The sequence below is a fragment of the Triticum urartu genome, chromosome 2A (genome assembly GCF_056163025.1).
Source record: "Triticum urartu cultivar PI428250 chromosome 2A, HENAU_Tu73, whole genome shotgun sequence".
Classification (NCBI taxonomy): domain Eukaryota; kingdom Viridiplantae; phylum Streptophyta; class Magnoliopsida; order Poales; family Poaceae; genus Triticum; species Triticum urartu.
Window position 1 is genome coordinate 277,715,456 of NC_141874.1, and position 21,981 is coordinate 277,737,436.

At 45.5% G+C, this 21,981-nt stretch overlaps 1 pseudogene; it reads left to right on the forward strand.

Moving 5' to 3' along the window:
• The first annotated feature begins 3,208 nt into the window (after positions 1-3,208).
• Positions 3,209-3,946, forward strand: LOC147984809 (uncharacterized; annotated as a pseudogene).
• The last annotated feature ends 18,035 nt before the right edge of the window (positions 3,947-21,981 follow it).

Genomic DNA, 21,981 nt, shown 5'->3' on the forward strand with positions numbered 1-21,981 from the left:
CATCTTGTAGTGAACTGATGTCTTCTTCATTGTGCTGAAAAAGATCTTGTTGTTTTTGTCGGTAATTTCTTTATCCTAACAATCTTTCTGAGTTTCTTGACATGATTGATATTCATGGACAACTCATTTCCCCATATGCAAAAAGGGTCAAACAGTGGGTCAAAACCTCCGACAGCAGGACCTATATGTGCAAGACCAAATTGTTAAAAACCTAAATATTAGAATGGTTCATGCAATTGCACAATAATGTGATATTAGACAATGGATCATGCATGTGCTAACCTCGATTGTAAACCTTAGTGCTTCCCATTGTTTCCCTGCAACACATATAAGGTAGTTACTCATCAGGTTAAGTGAGGGATGAAAAATAAGCTGTAACATCCCAAATTTTCAGTTTTGAATGTTATACATTAGATCATCATTTCATATCATATTTTATTGCATTTTGGTTGATCCAAGAAATTCTATGCAACTCAAGGACCCACGGAGAGAGCTGGGGATTTCATTATTTTCATATTCGAGTTTTTTCGAATTTTGAAAAGAGGATCGTTTGATTTTAGTTATTTTCTCTTCGAATATTTCTTTTATAAAATAAAAGAGAGAGGATAAAATGACTTCCTCAAAATAAAGAAATATCGAAGATTTAATATTAAAATCAAATAAGATTTTTATTCGGAGTTTTCTCGCTATTTTATTTGAATTAGGAAAAATATGCGTTTTTCAAAATTGCATTTTAGGCCCAAATAAATGTTCACCTTGTCCGGCCTATTTTTAGACGACGGGGAAAATATATTTCGGGATTTTTGGAGTCCGTTTAATAATTCTTTTATTTCTTTTTCTGCACGTCAGAATTAATTTTTTTAAAGGAAACTGCCTAACGGGCCGTGTCCGACCGGGACTCCGCCCGGCCGGCCTTATAAGCCGAGGCCCGGACCCCGAGCCAACCAGCCGTGCCACCCACCCTAACCCTAGCACCGCTGAGCCTACCGCCGCCGCCAAGTCCGTCGCCGCCGCGCCGCACTGCCGCCGCCGCCGTGCCTCGCCACCACCCGCCGCCCGACGCCGCCCCGCCGCCCCGCGTCGCGCCGCCCCACCGCCCGCCCCGGAGCCGCCACCCGCCGCCGCCCGACCCCGCCGGAGCCGCCCGCCACCGCCGCCGTCTCGCCGGACCTCGCCGGAGGTAGCCGCCGCTGCCGCCCCTGTTTTCGCGAGAAAACCGATCGTTTTTTTCGAGAACCCTAGATTCCATTTTTAAAAAAAATTTAGATCAGTTTTTTCGGTGTAGTTATTTAGCGGACGTTCGTCCGGACATTCGTTTTAACGAACGGTTTTCATCGTTTAGCCGCAGATAGCGAACGTTCGTTCGTTAGCCTGTTCGTAAGTTTTTCTTTTTCTCGTATTTTCCGCGATTATTTTCGATCGGGATTTCTGATCCGATTTTCATTTTAGTATAACTTTTCGCTCGTTTGTCGGAATCAGGCGATTCAAGCGCCTAGAGTTTTGTCTCGAAGCCCTTTTTCTATTTAACCAACTTAAACAAGATTTTGCTACTGTAAAATTTGACTTTAGTCCAGATTATTAAACGAAGCTTGTTTCTTTCGCCGTTTGAGTTTTGTTGCTTCGTTTGATTTGATTCTTTTTGCAAACTGGAGTTCTTAAGTTGAACTTTCTAGTTAGATCTCTTATTTGAGTTTTACCCATGCCTTTGCTTGATTTCTTATTGTATGCTTGTTTGTTTGTGATAGAGTACCCGGAGTGTGAAGCGTGCTACTACGAGTCTGTAGGTTTCATGAATCATCAGCAAGGCAAGTAACACTTTGATCATACCTCTTTACTACCCAGTTTTATTGCATTAGATCAATCCTCAAACAATTGCATGGTTAGGATCTGACTTAAATTGTGGGTATTGGGAAGTAGATGATGAGGTAGTACCTATTCACCTGTTTACTCTCAAACCTTGGGAGTTACTTCTACGTTGCTTATATTGCCATGCTATGCTCGTAGACGTGGATTGGGTTTGAGAGTGTCCATGATAGATGTGAGTTGTTAATTAATGGTTAACTTAAGGTGGCAACTTTAATACACATCTGGGTGGATTGAGGCACCTGGGGAACCCAGTGATTGCGTGTATTTTTGGAAATCCCGGCGTACCGTGTGATTCTCCTATGGACTGCCACCCAGGCTCAAAGGGATCATAAGATTTTTCATGCTGGGAACTTCCGTGTGCAGCCACATGCCATTATGGGCTCTGGAATAGTTGAGTAAGTTGTGGGAAACCTTTCAATGATGGGCTAGCAGATGTAAGGGATTTAGGTGTACATGCCTATCTATCGGTTAAGGGGACCTCTTCGGAAAGACTGTGTCTCGGCCATCCGTTTCTCAAACATCATGAAGTGCGAGAAATCCAACGGAGGAGATCGAGTGTTGTGGGGAAAAGTGCACAAACCTCTGCAGAGTGTACAAACTAATCATGGTTAGATGTGTTCCCGGTTATGGACATCTTGAGTATCTGCTTCTTGGATTATCATGTTAATCTCAGCACTCTTAATATAAATTGGATTGGGTTATTAATTACTTTTAATTGGGATTGAGAGGGGGTTTACCTTCTCAATGTTTTTCAACCAACTTTGTAGTTAAATAAAATATATTCCTTTGCAGTAGGGAAAAATTGGCTTTTCGCAAAACATTAACCCTACAGCCTCCACCAGCCATATATGCATGTAGTGATAGCATATTTCTGTTCATTACTCTTTTGTGTTACACTGCCAGCATATTCCATGTGTTGACCTGTTTCAGGCTGCAACATATCATGTTGCATACTTTTCAGACGACGAGTAAGGAGCCTTAGGTCGTGGTCTTTCACTCAGTGATGCCATTGGAGTTGATGGACTCACTTTATCTTCCAAGCCTTCCGTTGTTATCGTATTAGATGGCCTTAAGCCATATTTATTGTAATAAGTTCTCTTTTGAGACATTCGATGTAATAAGTGTGTGATTGCTACTCTGTTATAAATCCTCAAGTATTGTGCGTGTCAACATTACCGATCCAGGGATGACACTAACGCACAGAGATCAGACAGTTTGATGTCTGGTCGCTACAAGATGGTATCAGAGCACAGGCTGACTGTAGGATACGACCACTAAGCCAAAACCCTAGATCACTACTCTCTTCTCATTTCTGACTCCTCTCCATTTTCTACTCTTTAGGATGGCGGACACAAGGAACAAGTTTGCACAACCGGATGAAGACACACCTTTTGGACGCCACTAGAAGGAAGTCACTAGGTACCTGAACATTGGAATACCAAGCTTCACCGGGACTGACAACGCCACTTTACCAGAAGAGGAGCGCTGGATGATTCAAGTTCATGTTCCAGGAAGGACATTTACGCCACTCACTGAGCCCATAGAGTTTTCCTTAAATGCACCAACCTGGAGTCTTGGAAAGAGTATGGCAGCCCACATCACCATGGGACGCATTGGAGAAGTTTACCACAAGGATCTCAAGGATACTATCTACCAGATTTGTGGGCGCCGAGATGAGCAATGGGAGATGATCAGCACCAGGAAGGATAGATCAATTGCCGCTTTCATCCAGGAGTTAAACCAGCACATTCTTCGCCAGGTGAATCAGATGTGCGCAGAAATGATAGATCTAAAGAAGGCGATGACCAGGATTTCAGAGCTTGAGGAAGAACTCAAGGCAACTCGCGAAGATTATTAGGAAGAAATCGCCGTACTAGTGGAGAAGAATGATGACCTGACAAGGAAGCTAGGAGTATTCATGGGAGACCCCGTGCCAGGAGGAGAAGATGACGGTTCCACTTGCCCAAAGAACTACATCATCATCGACGACACCGACTCGGACCCCGACGATAGTGATGATGACTATGTTGATGAAGTTGGAGCGGATATCATGGAGTCTTCGACCGAACAATATTTCTAGTCAACCACCATATCAGTAGTAGTATTCCACCATGTAAATAGTATAGTCCAAGCACTTTGTAACGATAGTTCTAGACCAATTGTATGCCCTTCCTTGATTTATTGAGTGATATGATTGTGTTTGTCTCATGTGCATATGGGTAGTGTTTCCTCACTAGACCTCATTCTATTCTATTCTCTTCCCTCTAAACCCTCAGATGCCTCCGAGACGTGACCCCGGATTTACCTTTCCACCGGAGCTCACTCAGTTGATCCAATAGCAGAATACCCTGATGCAGTTGTTAGTTTAGAACCAAGGCAACAACAACGACAACCCACCACCACCACCCCTAGTTGACAATTTAGCCCGTTTTCTGAGGTTGCAGCCACTGGTGTTTTCCAGTAGCACCGAGCCGATAGTGTATAACACCCTCGATGCGACTATATCTCCCACGTGTCGAGGCACGACTTAGAGGCATAATCGCCTTGATGGCATTTATCGCAAGTTAGGCAATCTTCACAACATCCCATGTAATATATAATAAAAGGGGAGATAACATAGTTGGCTTACACTCGCCACGTCAATCAAGTACATAAATAACATTACATCAACCAAACACTCATGGCCCGACTACGACGCCAAAATAAAAGATAACCCAACATGTGACACGGCCCCGATCACCCCCAACTGGGCACCACTACTGATCATCAGGAAAGGAAACATAATAACGTTGAGAGTCTTCGTTGAACTCCCACTCTAGCTCAAACGCGTCTCCTGGAGCGGAATCATCAAGCCCTGCATCTGGTGTAATAGTAATCTGTGAGCCACAGGGACTCAGCAATCTCGCACCCTCGCGATCAAGACTATTTAAGTTTATAGGTAAGGCAAGGTAAAATATGAGTGGAGCTGCAGCAAGCGACTAGCAAATATGGTGGCTAAATTATTCGCAAAAGAGAGCGAGAAGAGGAGGCAAAGTGCAAGCGAGAAACTAGAGAGCAACCTGCACAAACATTACTCCAACACCGTGTCCACTTCCCGGACTCCGCCGAGAAGAGGCCATCATGGTAACACACTCAGTTGATTCATTTTAATTAAGTTAAGGTTCAAGTTATCTACAACCGGACATTAACAAATTCCCATCTGCCCATAACCGCGGGCATGGCTTTCAAAAGTTCAAATCCCTGCAGGGGAGTCCCAACTTAGCCCATGACAAGCTCTCACGGTCAACGAAGGAATAGACCTCCTCCCAAGACGTTCCGATCAGACTCGGTATCTCGGTTCATCAAGGCACTTCGACAGGTTAAAACAAGACCAGCAACACTGCCCGAATGTGCCGACAAATCCCGATAGGAGCTGCACATATCTCTTTCTTAGGGCACACTCAGATTGTGTAAACTTCCGGTAGGCCAGCCCAGAGTTGCCCCTGGTAGCCACCAGCGGCTGACAGTTTGGACCAACACTCAGAGGAGCACTGGCCCGGGGGGGTTTAAATAAGATAACCCTTGAGTCTGCAGAACCCAAGGGAAAGAAAAGGCTAGGTGGCAAATGGTAAAACCAAGGTTGGGCATTGCTGGACAAGCTTTAATCAAGGCGAACTACCAAGGGGTTCCCATTATAACCCAACCGCGTAAGGAACGCAAAATCCGGGAACATAACACCGATATGACGGAAACTAGGGCGGCAAGAGTGTAACAAAACACTAGGCGAGAGGCCGAGCCTTCCATCCTTTACCAAGTATATAGATGCATTAAGATAACATAGCAATATAATGATATCCCAACAAGTAAATAAATGTTCCAACAAGGAACGGCCTCCAATCTTCACCTGCAACTAGCAATGCTATAAGAGGGGCTGAGCAAAGCGGTAACATAGCCAATCAACGGTTTGCTAGGACATGGTGGGTTAGAGGTTTGACATGGCAATTTGGGAGGCTTGAAAGCAAGTGGTAGGCATCGTAGCATTGGCATAGCAAAAGAGCGAGAAAGCTAGCATAGCAAAGATAGTAGTGATTTCGAGGGTATGATCATCTTGCCTGCACAGTTGTCAGAGTTGACTGGATCCTCGAAAGCAAACTCAACGGGCTCCTCGTTAGCGAACTCGTCTCCCGGCTCTACCCAAACAAGACAAACAAACAACAAGGATACAATCAACCACGTGCAAGGACCAAACAAGATGTTGCAAAGATGAGATGCTATGCGGGATGCGATGCGGGATGCATATGCAAGATATGACAGGAAAAGCAAGAACCTGGCCTCAACTTGGAAGTCCAAGTGTGCCACTGGAAAGATGAGATGAAATCGCTTGAAAACGATATAAAGAACGCCGGAATCGGAGTTACGGATGCGGAGATATAGCATGATGAATATGAGCACATGGATCTGGAATTTAAGGACTTAGTAGAAATTCACCCCGCGAGAAAAGTCAACACAGGACACGGAAGCCGAGGCGGTGGCGGATCTCGCTGGAGAGGGAGCGGGATGGCCGGATCTGGAGCTCCCGCGGCCGGATCTCGACGGCGGCGAGGACGGCGGCTGCGAGGCGGCGACGGGCGAAGGCGGCGGCGACCGGGCGCGACGGGGCAGCGCGGATGGCGACGGCCGAGCCGGGCAGCGGGCGGCGGTGCGCGCGTCGGCGAGGAGGCGGCGGAGCGGCGGAGGCGGCGGAGCGGCGGAGGAGAGGAGCGGCCGGGGCGCGGTAGGCGGTGGCGGCAGAAGCGGGCCGCGGGGGCCGGCGTTGGGCCGCGCGGGCCTCGACGGCGGCGGCAGGGCGCGGAGCCACGTGGCAGGCGGGGAGTGGCTGGCGGCGGTGTCCGGCCCGGTGCGGACAATGTCCGGCCGCGCGGAGACGATTTTTAGGGTTTCGGGGAGGGGGGTCCGAGATTTTCGAGGAGGACCTATTTATAGGCATAGAGGGAGCTAGGAGAGTCCAAATGAGGTGCGGTTTTCGGCCACGCGATCGTGATCGAACGCTCTAGAGGATGGAGAAGGGTTAGGTGGGTTTTGGGCCAAAATGGAGGGGTGTTGGGCTGCAACACACACAAGGCCTTTTCGGTCCCTCGGTTAACCGTTGGAGTATCAAACGAAGTCCAAATGGTACAAAACTTGATAGGCGGTCTACCGAGGTAGTAAACCAAGGCCGCTTGGCAAGTCTCGGTCCAATCCGGAAATTTTTAATCCCCACACACGAAAGAAAGCTAGAAATGACCACCGGAGGAGAATGAAGCGCCGGAATGCAAAACGGACAACGGGGAAAATGCTCGAATGCATGAGACGAACACGTATGCAAATGCAATGCACATGATGACATGATATGAGATGCATGACAACGACAACAACACAAGGAGAAAAACCCGAACCCGAGAAAATAAAATAACTTAATGCCGGAAACGACAACAGTTGGAGTACAAATTGGGAAAGTTACAATCGGGGTGTTACAACACTCCACCACTACGAAAGGATCTCGTCCCGAGATCTAGGACTGAAAGAACGCCGGGTACTCAGAACGGAGCTGATCCTCGCGTTCCCAGGTGGCTTCACGGTCGGAATGGTGTGACCACTTGACTTTGAGAAATTTGATTGACTTGTTGCAAGTCTTGCGTTCAGTCTCTTCAAGAATAGCAACTGGGTGCTCACGGTAAGAGAGATCTTCTTGGAGCTCAATGTCCTCGAAGTTGACGGTGCGGTCAGGAGTCTTGAAGCACTTTCGAAGCTGAGAGACATGGAACACGTCATGAACATTTGCAAAGTTTGAAGGAAGCTCGAGTTGGTAGGCGAGGTTGCCTCTCTTGTTGACAATCTTGAAAGGTCCCACTTATCTAGGGGCAAGCTTCCCTTTGATACCGAAGCGACGAGTACCTTTCATAGGAGAGACGCGGAGGTAAACATGATCTCCGATCTCGAAAGCCAAATCACGGTGCTTACTATCATAGTAGCTCTTCTGGCGGGATTGGGCTGCTTTGAGGTTATCACGAATGACTTTGCACATTTCTTCTGCCTCTGTGATTAAGTCATTGCCCAAAAGCTGACGTTCACCGGTTTCAGACGAGTTGAGAGGGGTACGGCACTTCCTGCCATACAGAATTTCAAATGGGGCCTTGCCCGAACTTGCTTGAAAACTGTTGTTGTAAGAGAATTCAGCATAAGGAAGACAATCCTCCCACTTCATGCCGAAGGAGATCACACAAGCCCTAAGCATATCTTCAAGAATCTGGTTGACACGCTCGACTTGACCGCTAGTTTGAGGATGGAAAGCTGTGCTGAAGCGGATGTTAGTGCCCATGGCCTTCTGAAAAGAATCCCAAAACTTTGAGGTAAAGATGCTGCCACGGTCTGAAGAGATCACTTGAGGAATACCGTGCAGAGAGACAATATGAGAGGTATAGAGTTCCGCCAATTGATCTGCAGTGATCGACTCTTTGATAGGCAGAAAGTGAGCCACTTTGGTGAGTTTGTCGATGAGAACGAATATAGCATCATTGCCACGCTTGGACTTTGGAAACCCAGTCACGAAGTCCATTTCAATGTGGTCAAACTTCCATTCTGGAATGGCAAGAGGTTGGAGGAGACCTGCTGGCCTTTGGTGTTCTGCCTTCACTCTTCTGCAGACATCACATTCATTCACGAATTGAGCGATCTCGCGCTTCATTCGAGTCCACCAATAAGCTTGCTTGAGGTCCTGATACATCTTCGTGCTCCCAGGGTGGATGGAGAGGAGAGAATTGTGAGCCTCGTTCATGATCACTTTACGGAGGTCACTTTTGGGTACAACAATACGATCCTCGAAGAGGAGAGTATCCTTGTCATCAAGGCGGTAGCACTTGTACTTGGGTTGACTCTTGGCAATCCCAATCTTCACCTTTTTCACCATAGCATCAAGAAGCTGGTCTTGGCGAATCTGGTCTTCCAAGGTAGGAGAGACTTGAAGGTTGGCGAGGAAACCTTGAGGAACAATTTGCAGATTAAGTTTGCGGAAAGCTTCACAAAGCTCGGGTTAATAAGGCTTGAGAATCAGACTGTTGCAGTAAGCTTTCCTGCTCAATGCGTCAGCAATCACATTGGCCTTGCCTGGAGTATACTCGATACTCGGATTATACTCTTGAATCATTTAGACCCATCGAGTTTGCCTAAGGTTGAGATTAGGCTGAGTGAAGATGTACTTGAGACTCTTGTGATCAGTGAAAATGTCCACTTTTCTTCCCAATAAAAGATGTCTCCAAGTCAAAAGAGCCTGCACAACTGCCGCCAACTCGACATCATGAGTGGGGTAGTTCTTCTCATTAGGCTTCAACTGGCGAGAGGTATAAGCAACAACTTACTTCTCTTGCATCAATACTGTGCCAAGACCTTGGAGAGAGGCATCACAAAAGACCTCGTACGGCTTGGATTCATCAGGCGGAGTCAGAACTGGAGCAGTGATCAATTTCTCTTTCAAAGTGTTGAAAGCAATGTCACACTCCGGAGACCAAACGTACTTGACATGCTTCTAGAGAAGATTTGAGAGAGGCTTCGCAATCTTAGAAAAGTTTTCAACGAATCTTCGGCAATAGCTTGTGAGACTGAGGAAGCTACGGAGTTGCTTCACGTTCTGAGGAGGTTCCCAATTCACAATTGCAGACGCCTTCTCAGGATTCACGGCAATGCCCTTGGCAGAGATGATATGGCCAAGATAAAGAACCTCATCGAGCCAAAATTCACACTTGGAGAACTTGGCGTAGAACTGATGTTTCCTGAGCTTATCGAGCACCAAACGCAAGTGCTTGGCATGATCTTCCTTGTTCTTTGAGAAAACCAGAATGTCGTCGAGATAGACCAAAACGAAGTCATTGGTGTAGGCGTTGAAGATGAAGTTCATCATGCGAGAGAACGTCGGAGGAGCATTGACGAGGCCAAAAGACATGACAGTGTATTCATATGAACCATAGCTTGTCCTGAAAGCCGTCTTGGGAATATCTTGCTCACGGATTCGAATCTGATGATAACCCATACGGAGATTAAGCTTGGAGAATACTTGGGCACCTTTGAGTTGTTCGAACAGCTCATTGATGTTTGGAAGTGGGTATTTGTTCTTGATGGTCTTCTTGTTCAATGGACGGTAATCAACACAAAGTCGGTCCGTTCCATCCTTCTTCTTCACAAAAAGAACACCACAACCCCACGGAGAAGAACTAGGCCGGATGAGACCCATTTTCTCTTGAATATCGAGTTGCTTCTTCAGCTCCTTCAACTCTTCAGGTCCGAGCTTGTAAGGACGTTTGCACACAGGTTCCGTGCCAGGCTCAAGATCAATAACGAATTCAACTGGCCGGTGCGGAGGCATTCCTGGAAGCTCTTCTGGAAAGACGTCTTGATATTCGGAAACGACTGGAATTTGAGAGATGGCATCCAATTCACCCTTCTCATTGAGAGAAAACAGACGGATAGTATTATCCCGAGCGGCAAAGACAATTACATCCTCAGACGAATGAGTCAATTGAATCTGCCTGGCTGCACAATCAAGCTGAGCCTTGTGCTTAGAAAGCCAATCCATTCCGAGAATAAGATCAATGTCCGAGTTGCCAAGGATCATTGGAGAAGCCAGAAACTTGAAATCACCCATCGAGATAGAAATATCCGGAACCTCGTAGTTAGCGAGCAAACACTTACCCAGAGAGACAACTGCTAATGTCTTATGCATAACTTGAGAAAACCACCCATACCTAGATGCAAAAGGTCTCGAGATAAAGCAATGCGATGCACCCGTGTCAAAAAGAACTTTTGCAGGCACATCGTTAATAGGAAGGTTACCCATAATGACATCTGATGAAATCTCTGCCTGAGCCGCATTCACCATATTGACCTTGGCGTACTTGGGGTTATGCTTGACCACAGCTGTACTTGCCGATCTGACAGGAGGAGGAGGAGGAAGATGCCTCTGGTTGAAACACTTTTTGGCATACTGACCCTTCTCTTGGCACTTGTTGCACGTGACCTCTGAAAGCGGACGGTGATACGGAGCACTCGATATTGGAGCTTGAGACGAAGTCTTGTTTTGAAAGTGAGGGTTGGGTGGGTGGGAAGAACCACTGCCACCTTTGCTCTTCTGCTGATACGGCTGACGGAACGGAGGAGGAGGAAGCCAATACTTCTGCTGCTTGGCCACTTGAGTAGAGGAAGAAGGAGTAACATCTCTGACTCGCTTCTTGGAAGCATCACACCTCAACTGAGCAGCCTCTTGCTTCAATGCCATGTTGTAGAACTCATCGTATCTCAAGGGCTCAAAGAGAACAAGAGCTAGCTGAATTTCTTCTCTTAGACCACCCCTGAACTGGTATATCATGCTCTTCTCATCAGGTACGTCCTGCTTAGCAAAGCGGGCGAGCTTCTGGAACAACTTGTTGTAGTCATAGACAGACAAAGAGCCTTGCTTGAGGTTGCGGAATTCCTCACACTTGCTTTCAACTACGCTCTGAGGGATATGATGAGCTCGGAAATCTCGACGGAAATCATCCCAAGTGATAACACGTCCACCTCTGGAGTCCTTGTACTGCTGGAACCATTCTGCAGCTTGATCTTTGAGTTGGAAGGAAGCGAACTTAACAAAGTCCTCAGGCCTGACATTACTGCACTCGAAATGCTTGCATGGATCCACAAGCCAATCGTCAGCATCGGTTGCCTCAACACAATTGCTGAAAGTCTTTGGCCCATTAGCAAGGAACTGGTTGAGTGTAGCAAAGTGATTCTGATTGTTGCCTTGATTCCCTTGGTTGCCTTGATTGCGCTCTTGAAGAATTTGCATGATCAACTGTGTGTTTGCATTGGTTGCGGCCATCACAGCTTGCCATGCCTCCGGAGGAGGTGGAGGTGGTGGCGGATCAGGATTCGGAGTCGTGCGCGTTGGAGGAGCCATCCTGAAGAGGTTGACCACCATTAGCACATTGACAGATAAATATTGAGGCTGAATCCAACGGAATGAAAATTGCAACATATAGTGTTCACATCCGAACAAAATGAACGAATGCATTCCTCTTGAAATGGTCACAAATCCATAAATTGAGAAGCCACTTAGAATTAAGGTAGAGAAATAAATCAACAAGGTACGGATCAAGAACGAATAATCGGTAAGAAATCCCAATCTCAAACCAATATCCGTGGAAGAAGAACTAGAGCTACTAGAATTCCCACCTATGAAACTCTCGAACCTTTCCGGTTATGCAATCAGGTGTTGGGGATACAGGGGAAGCATAATATCTCACCCAAATCTAGCAAATCCTACATCCAGCTGTATCCATCCTTCAACACATAACCAAGAAACCTTCGGAAACCATCTACCTCAACCTTCGAAAAGCATCTATTATACAAGTTATGGCGATACTCCCGAACTCCCGCCCCAGTACTGGGTGGCGTCGAGGTTATCTCACCAACAAACTGCATAAAAGAGATTTTCGATGTCGGCGTACTAAACTCAGGTATTCCAGAACTACAACGATAAAATTATGATGACAACACCTCAGAGCTCAACTCCCCGGGACACTTCCACTAAACCCCTGATAGGAGGCACCAAGACAATGTTCTCATCATAAAACCATCAAAACGATTCCAAGATACCCGCGTGATCCTAAAATTTTTTTTAGTTAAATTTGAGAAGAGAAGAGTCCAAACTCTATGTCAGGATGCCTTACCAGAGCGATGAGGAGACTGGGAAGTAAAAAGAATTCCTAAAATCTCCGATATATAATTCCTAAATGGCTCAAAACTTTTTTTTTCTAGACACAACTCAGCCGCTAATAACGATCAATCAATGGGGCTCCTAAGGTCGGGGAAGGCTCTAATTACCAACTTATAACACCCTCGATGCGACTATATCTCCCATGTGTCGAGGCACGACTTAGAGGCATAATCACCTTGAAGGCTTGACATTGAAGGTCTTCAGCCATAAGCCGAAGTGGGGCTTGATGCGGAGGAAGGCCTCGCACATGATGATAAACGCCAAGATGTTGAGGATGAAGTTCGGGGCCAGATCGTGGAAATCCAGGCCGTAATAAAACATGAGCCCCGGATGAAGGGATGGAGAGGGAATCCTAGTACGCGGAGGAAATGGGTGAGGAATACCACCCTCTCATGGGGCTTGGGGGTGGGGATGAGCTGTCCCTCATCTGGGAGCCGGTGCGCGATGTCGTCAGGCAGGTATCCGGCTCTCCTCAGTTTCTTGACGTCTCCCTCCGTGACGGAGGAGACCATCCACTTGCCTCCCGCTCCGGACATGGTTGGAGAAGGTTGAGATGGAAGTGAGAGCTTGGGCGCTAGAGCTCGGGTGTGCGTGAGGGATGAGCAGAGAAGGAAGAAGGTGTGGATAGAAAGGTGAATCCTTATCCCTTTATATGGGCGGACAAAATTAAGCGTCCCCACTTGCCTGGTAAAACTCGCTTATCCCCCAAGCGCCAAAATTGATGGCGCGGTTGGGTTACCCACGCCCATATTGATGAGAATCCCATAATAAGGGGACACGATATCTGCTTTGACAAGACGTGTCGAAAAACTACCTCGCATTATGTGCGGGGCTAGTTAAAAGAAACAGTTCGAATGATCACCGGGCCATGACGTAATGTCATGCTGCAGAAACAAGCTAGCAAATTAGATTGGCGAAAACATTATTCTCTCTACGGTGGAATGTGGAAATTATTTTGCAAGGTCGAACACTATCCTCGTATTCAAATTCTTTTGTGACGTATTCGGAGAAGGAACCCGCCTTGCAATGATGAAGACAACTGTGCGCCGGACTCATCGTCATTGAAGCCTGGTTCAGGGGCTACTGAGGGAGTCCTGGATTAGGGGGTCTCCGGACAGCCGGACTATCTCCATTGGCTGGACTGTTAGACTATGAAGATACAAGATTGAAGACTTCGTCTCGTGTCCGGATGGGACTCTACTTGGCGTGGAAGGCAAGCTAGGCAATACGTATATGGATATCTCCTCATTTGTAACCGACCTTGTGTAAACCTAACCCTCTCCGGTGTCTATATAAACCGAAGGGTTTTAGTCCGTAGGACAACAATCACAACATACAATCATACCATAGGCTAGCTTCTAGGGTTTAGCCTCTCTGATCTCGTGGTAGATCTACTCTTGTAACACCCATATCATCAATATTAATCAAGCAGGACGTAGGGTTTTACCTCCATCAAGAGGGCCCGAACCTGGGTAAAACTTCGTGTCCCTTGCCTCCTGTTACCATCCGGCCTAGACGCACAGTTCGGGACCCCCTACCCGAGATCCGCCGGTTTTGACACCGACACCCGCCAAGAAAGATCTAAGCCAGGTTACTTGATACAAGTGCTAGAAGACTGGACATTTCGCCAATTAATGTCCTGAAACTAAGAACGGAAACGACAATGGAAGCTCTGGGAAGAAGCCCAACCCTTTCAACAGGGGACAAGTGAACCATGTTAACGTGGAGGAGATTAAAGCCCAGCCAGATGCAGTAATAGGTAAGTTTTTGATTAAGTCTTTTACTACAGTCGTACTTTTCGATACTGGTGCATCGCATTCATACATATCTAGGGGATTTGTGGATAAGTATAAACTACCCACCAAAGTTCTTAGTACACCTATGTTAGTGAGCTCTCTAGGAGCAAAGTATATGGCAAGCCAAGGATGTTTTCAGATACCGTTGGCCATAGGTAGGCACGTTTTCCCCTCATATCTGATAATTCTGGAGTCACAAGGTTTGGATGTGATTCTGGGTATGGATTGGCTATCGATGTATGGAGGAAACATCAATTGCGCTAGTAAGTCGATTTTGCTCACCACCCCAGAAGGAAGAAGGATCAAGTATGTGTCCCGGCATGTGCCGATTAGGACTCAAGTAAATTCCTTAATAGGAGTTGTATAGGAGGAAGTACCAGTGGTGAAGGATTTCCTGGATGTATTTCTAGAAGAGTTTCCAGGCATGCCACCGGATAGAGACATCGAGTTTTTGATTGAGCTTTTGCCAGGCATAGGGCCAATATCTAAGAGACCGTCCAGGATGCCCGCACAAGATTTAGAGGAAATTAAGAAGAAGATTAAGGAGTTACTGGATAAAGGATATATTCGCCCAAGTTCGTCACCTTGGGGATCACCAGTACTTCTAGTGGAGAAGGAGGATGGATCGTTAAGGATGGTTGTTGATTATCATGGATTGAATGAAGTAACGATCAAGAACAAGTACCCATTGCCGATGATCAATGATTTGTTTGATCAGCTGCAATGAGCTAAGGTGTTTTCCAAGATCAATCTGCGATTAGGGTACCACCAGTTGAAGATTCGAGAGTAGGATATACCTAAGACAGCTTTTACCACAAGGTACGGGCTATATGAGTATACCGTTGTGTCATTTGGCCTGACTAGCGCACCTGCCTATTTCATGAACATGATGAACAAGGTGTTTATGTAGTTTTTGGATAAGTTCATTGTGGTGTTCATTGATGATATTCTGGTCTACTCGAAGAATGAAGAGGAGCATAAGGAGAATTTGCGTTTAGTACTTGGGAAGCTCAAAGAACATCAGCTATACGCCAAGTTCAGCAAGTGTGAGTTTTGGTTGAAGGAAGTTGGATTCCTTGGACATGTTATATCCGGAGAAGGAATAGCGGTAGACCCCAACAAAGTCGTCACTATGACAAATTGGGAGGCACCCACGTCCATTGGAGAGATCCGGAGTTTTCTTGGACTCGCGGGATTCTACCGGAGGTTCATTGAGAATTTATCGAAGGTTGCAAAGCCTATGATGGAGTTGTTAAAGAAGGACACCAAGTTCAAATGGACTGAGGAATGTGAGGCTAGTTTTCAGGAATTGAAGAAACGTTTGGTTACATCACCAGTGTTGATTCTACCAGATCAACGCAAAGATTATGAAGTGTATTGCGACGCTTCTCGTCGAGGACTTGGAGCAGTGCTTATGCAGGAAGGAAGAGTTGTTTCATATGCCTCACGACAGCTTAAACCCCATGAGTTAAATTATGCTACGCATGATTTGGAGTTAGCAGTCGTAGTGCATGTGTTGAAGACTTGGAGACATTTTCTCATCGGAAACCATTGTGGGGTATACACAGATCACAAGAGTTTGAAGTATATCTTCATGCAGAAGGAGTTGAATCTCAGGCAGAGGAGATGGTTGGAACTCATAAAGGATTATGATATGAAGTTGCACTATCATCCCGGAAAGGCTAACATAGTAGCCAATGCATTGAGCCGCAAGAGTCATGTCAATACACTCATGACAGGAGAGTTACCCAAGGAGTTAGCAGAAGACCTTCGTGAGCTATGTTTGGAGATAGTTCTGAGAGGTTATGTAGCAGCTTTGGGGATTCAATCTACTTTGATGGATAAGATCAGAGAAGCGCAGAAGACGGAGAAGGAGATTGTCGAGATAAAGGAAAGGATGAGCAAAGGAAAAGCCAAGGGATTTCCTGAGGATGAGCACGATACCCTATGGTTTGAGGACCGCGTATATGTACCAAATGATCAGGAGATCAGGAAGCTGATTTTGCAGGAGGCCCATGACTCACCATATTCGATTCACCTAGGAAATACCAAGATGTACCTGGATCTGAAGGATAGATTCTGGTGGACCGGAATGAAGAAGGATATTGCGAAGTATGTAGCAGTTCATGATGTATGTCAGAGAGTGACAGCAAAGCATCAGAAGCCAGCAGGATTGCTGCAACCATTGCCGATACCCGAATGGAAGTGGGATAAGCTAGGAATGGATTTTATCACTGGATTACCCAGGACTCGTTCAGGCTATGACTCGATATGTGTTGTAGTCGATCGTTTGACGAAAGTAGCTCATTTCATCCCAGTGAAGACCACTTACACCAGTGCGAAGTTGGCAAAGATATACATGACCAGGATCGTATGTTTGATGGAGTTCCGAGGACAATTGTATCAGATAGAGGAACCCAGTTTACCTCAAAGTTTTGGAATCAGTTGCATGAAACTTTGGGAACCAGGCTAGAGTTCAGTACGGCCGTTCACCCGCAGATGGATGGATAGACTGAGAGAGTCAATCAGATTCTGGAGGACATGTTGAGAGCTTGTGCGCTAGATTATGGATCTAGTTGGGACGATAATTTGCCTCACGCAGAATTCTCTTACAACAACAATTACCAAGCCAGCTTGAAGATGGCCCCTTTAGAAGCATTGTACGGAAGGAGGTGCAGAACACCGTTGTTGTGGGATGAAGTTGGAGACCAACAGTTTTTTGGACCAGATTTGATTAAAGAATCTGAAGAGAAGGTTAAGCTGATTCATGACAGACTCAAGGTAGCCCAGTCCAGGAAGAAGAGCTATGCGGATTCTAAACGCAAGGAGATAGCTTGCGAAGTTGGAGACAGAGTGTATCTTCATGTATCACCACTCCGAGGAGTTAAGCGCTTTGGAGTTAAGGGAAAGTTAGCACCACGTTTTGTGGGACCATACACAGTTTTAAAACGTATGGGAGAAGTTGCTTACAAGTTGGAATTGCCCGAAGGATTGTCAGGAGTTCACTATGTGTTCCACGTTTCTCAGTTGAAGAAGTGCCACGCAGAGATGGTTGATATCCCTCTGAGAGATACAGTGCCACTGGAAGCGATACAGTTGGATAGCGACTTGACCTACGAGGAGAAGCCGGTCAAGATTCTCGAGTTTGCCAGTCGAGTTACACGCAGCAAAGTTATCAAGTTCTGTAAATTTCAGTGGAGCCACCATACCGAGGATGAAGCCACCTGGGAGCGAGAGGAAGATCTATGCAAAGACCATCCACACCTATTTTCTAGCCAACCCGAATCTCGAGGGCGAGATTCATCTTAAGGGGGGTAGGTTTGTAACATCCCAAATTTTCAATTTGGAATGTTATACATTAGATCATCAATGCATATCATATTTTATTGCATTTTGGTTGATCCGAGAAATTCTACGCAACTCAAGGACCCACGGAGAGAGTTGGGGATTTCATTATTTTCATATTCGAGTTTTCTTGAATTTTGAAAAGAGGATCGTTTGATTTTAATTATTTTCTCTTGGAATATTTCTTTTATAAAAATAAAAGAGAGAGGATAAAATGACTTACCTAAAATAAAGAAATATCGGAGATTTAATATTAAAATCAAATAAGATTTTTATTCGGAGTTTTCTCGCTATTTTATTTGAATTAGGAAAATATGCGTTTTCCAAAATTGCATTTTAGGCCCAAATAAATGTTCACCTTGTCCGGCCTATTTTTAGAGGATGGGGAAAATTTATTTCGGGATTTTTGGAGTCCGTTTAGTACTTCTTTTCTTTCTTTTTCTGCACATCAGAATTATTTAAAAAAAGGACACCGCCTAACGGGCCGTGACCGACCGGGACTCCGCCCGTCCGGCCTTATAAGCCAGGGCCCAGACCCCGAGCCCACCAGCCGCGCCACCCGCCATAACCCTAGCACCGCCCGAGCCCGCCGCCGCCGCCGAGTCCGTCGCCGCCGCACTGCCGCCGCCGCCGCGCCTTGCCACCACCCGCAGTGCCGCGCCGCGCCGCCCCGCCGCCCGCGCCGGAGCCGCCACCCGCTGCCGCCTGACCCCGCCGGAGCCGCCCGTCGCCGCCGCCGTCTTGCCGGACTTCACCGGAGGTAGCCGCCGCCTTGGTTTTCACGAGAAAACCGATCGGTTTTTTTCGAAATCCCAAGATTCCCTTTTTTTATTTTTAGATCAGTTTTTTTGGTTTAGTTATTTAGCAGACATTCGTCCAGGCGTTCGTTCTAACGAACGGTTTTCACCATTTAGCCACAGATAGCGAACGTTCGTTCGTTAGCCTGTTCGTAAGTTTTTCTTTTTCTCGGATTTTCCTCGATTATTTTCGATCGTGATTTCTGATCTGATTTTCGTTTTAGTATAACTTTTCGCTCGTTTATCGGAATCAGGCGATTCAAGCACCTAGAGTTTCGTCTCGAAGCCCTTTTTATGTTTAACCAACTTAAACAAGATTTTTCTACTGTAAAATTTGACTTTAGTCCAGATTAGTAAATGAAGCTTGTTTCTTTCGCTGTTTGAGTTTTGTTGCTTCGTTTGATTAGATTCTTTTTGCAAACCAGAGTTCTTAAGTTGAACTTTCTGGTTAGATCTCTTATTTGGGTTTTACCCGTGCCTTTGCTTGATTGCTTATTGTATGCTTGTTTGTTTGCGATAGAGTACCCGGAGCGTGAAGCGTGCTACTACGAGTCTCTAGGTTTCACGGATCATCAGCAAGGCAAGTAACACTTTGATCATACCTCTTTACTACCCAGTTTTATTGCATTAGATCAATCCTCAAACAATTGCATGGTTAGGATCTGATTTAAATTGTGGCTATTGGGAAGTAGATGATGAGGTAGTACCTATTCACCTGTTTACTATCAAACCTTGGGAGTTACTTCTACGTTGCTTATATTGCCATGCTATGCTCGTAGACGTGGATTGGGTTTGAGAGTGTCCATGACAGATGTGAGTTTTTAATTAATGGTTAACTTCAGGTGGCAACTTTAATACACATCTGTGTGGATTGAGGCACCTGGGGAACCCAGTGATTGCCTGTATTGGAAATCCCGAGGTACCATGTGATTCTCCTATGGACTGCCACCCAGGCTCAAAGGGATCATAAGATTTTTCATGCTGGAAACTTCCGTGTGCAGCCACATGCCATTATGGGTTCTAGCATAGTTGAGTAAGTTGTGGGAAAACTTTCGATGATGGGCTAGCAGATGTAGGGGATTTAGGTGTACAGGCCTATCTATCGGTTAAGGGAACCTCTTCGGAAAGACTGTGTCTCAGTCATCCATTTCTCAAACATCATGAAGTGTGAGAAATCCAACGGAGGAGATCGAGTCTTGTGGGGAAAAGTGCACAAACCTCTGCAAAGTGTACAAACTAATCATGGTTATCCGTGTCCCCGGTTATGGACATCTTGAGTATCTGGTTCTTGGATTATCATGTTGATCTCATCACTCTTAATATAAATTGGATTGGGTTATTAATTACTTTTAATTGGGATTAAGAGGGGGGTTACCTTCTCAATGTTTTTCAACCAACTTTGTAGTTAAATAAAATATATTCCTTTGCAGTAGGGAAAAATTGGCTTTTCGCAAAACATTAACCCTACAGCCTCCACTAGCCATATATGCATGTAGTGATAGCATATTTCTGTTCATTACTCTTTTGTGTTACACTGCCAGCATATTCCATGTGCTGACCCATTTCAGGCTGCAACGTATCATGTTGCAGACTTTTCAGACGATGAGTAAGGAGCCTTAGGTCGTGGTCTTTCACTCAGTGATGCCGTTGGAGTTGATGGACTCACTTTATCTTTCAAGCCTGCCGCTGTTATCGTATTAGATGGCCTTAAGCCATATTTATTGTAATAAGTTCTCTTTTGAGACATTCGATGTAATAAGTGTGTGATTGCTACTCTGTTATAAATCCTCAAGTACTGTGCGTGTCAGCATTACCGATCCAGGGATGACACTAATGCATAGAGATCAGATTGTTTGAGGTCTGGTCGCTACATAAGCACATTGCAAATTCATCAGATTAATTCAAGCCACATGGAAAACACATTTATCCAAACCAAGCATGATTAAGAACTAGGAAATATAGCACTTGTATATGTTTCTCATGTATTAAGTGTAGCCAAATTCGATTTATTCCTCACGTGCACAACAATACAAAATTCTACCCACAGCAATTGGACATCACATTGAAGAATTGAACCAAGCAGTTAACTAAACACCAAACAAAATGAACCAAACATTAACTGAGCACCACATTGCACAATATAACATACTCCTGATAGAATATTAGACAGTTAACCAAACCAAGCATGCTTAACAACTTGGAAATATAGCAATTGTATTTGTTTCTCATGTATTTAGTACAACCAAATTCAATTTATTTCTCACATGCTATACAATAACAGAATGCACCCACAACAATTGAACATTGCATTGCAGAATTGATCCAAACAGTTAACTAAACACCATAACAAATGAACCAAATGTTAACTGAGCACCACATTGCACAATATAACATACTCCTAATAGAAGATCATACAGTTAACCAAACCAAGCATGCTTAACAACTTGGAAATATAGCAATTGTATTTGTTTCTCATGTATTTAGTATAGTCAAATTCAATTTTAGTTCTCACACGATATACAATAACAGAATGCACCCACAACAATTGAAAATCGCATTGCGGAATTGAACCATACAGTTAACTAAACACCACAACAAATGAACCAAACGTTAACTGAGCACCACATTGCACAATGTATAACATACTAGAAGATCAGACAGTTAACCAAACCAAGCATTCTTAACAACATGGAAATATAGCAATTGTATTCGTTTCTCATGTATTTTGTAAAGATAAATTCGATTTATTTCTCACATGAAAGACAATACAAAATTGCAACCTGAAGAATTGAACATCACATTTGCATAATTGAACCAAATAGTTAACTGAAGACGACAAGTAATTAACCAAATAGTTAATAAGTGAGCACCACATTGCACGACATATAGAACATATACACTAGAGCAACAGATTGCATGGTAAAATTAGATAGCACAATTCACTACAATTTGTTAAGGAAAGGCAGGAGCAGCACACGCAACGGGTAAACCGAGCATGCTTAACCAGCATAGCTAGCAACTGGCAAGGTGCTCCTCCAAGATCTGGGGGTCGGCACGAATGGCAGCCATCGCGACCTCATCCGCGCGTGCGGCCGCGATTCGCTTCTCTGCTGCCAAATGCTCCTTGAGCCCCTGCCTGTACTATGTGCACCATCGCTTAGGGAGGCGCTTATTTGGTGGAGGGGTCGGTAATTTGGGTGGAAGGTGTCGCACCGGCGGTCGGGGCATGTGGGATGTGGAAGGAGGAGGAGGATGGGGGTCGGGTGCGGATTACCTGCTTGGATAGACGAGGCCGAGCAGCGTGAAGGAGGGTCGCTGGCGAGGAGGCGGCGCTGCAAGCAAGGAGTGAAGGTTTCAACTTGGAAAGGAAGGTGGAAACAGGGGAAATGTGACTTTTGGTAAGGGGGGCGAGGAG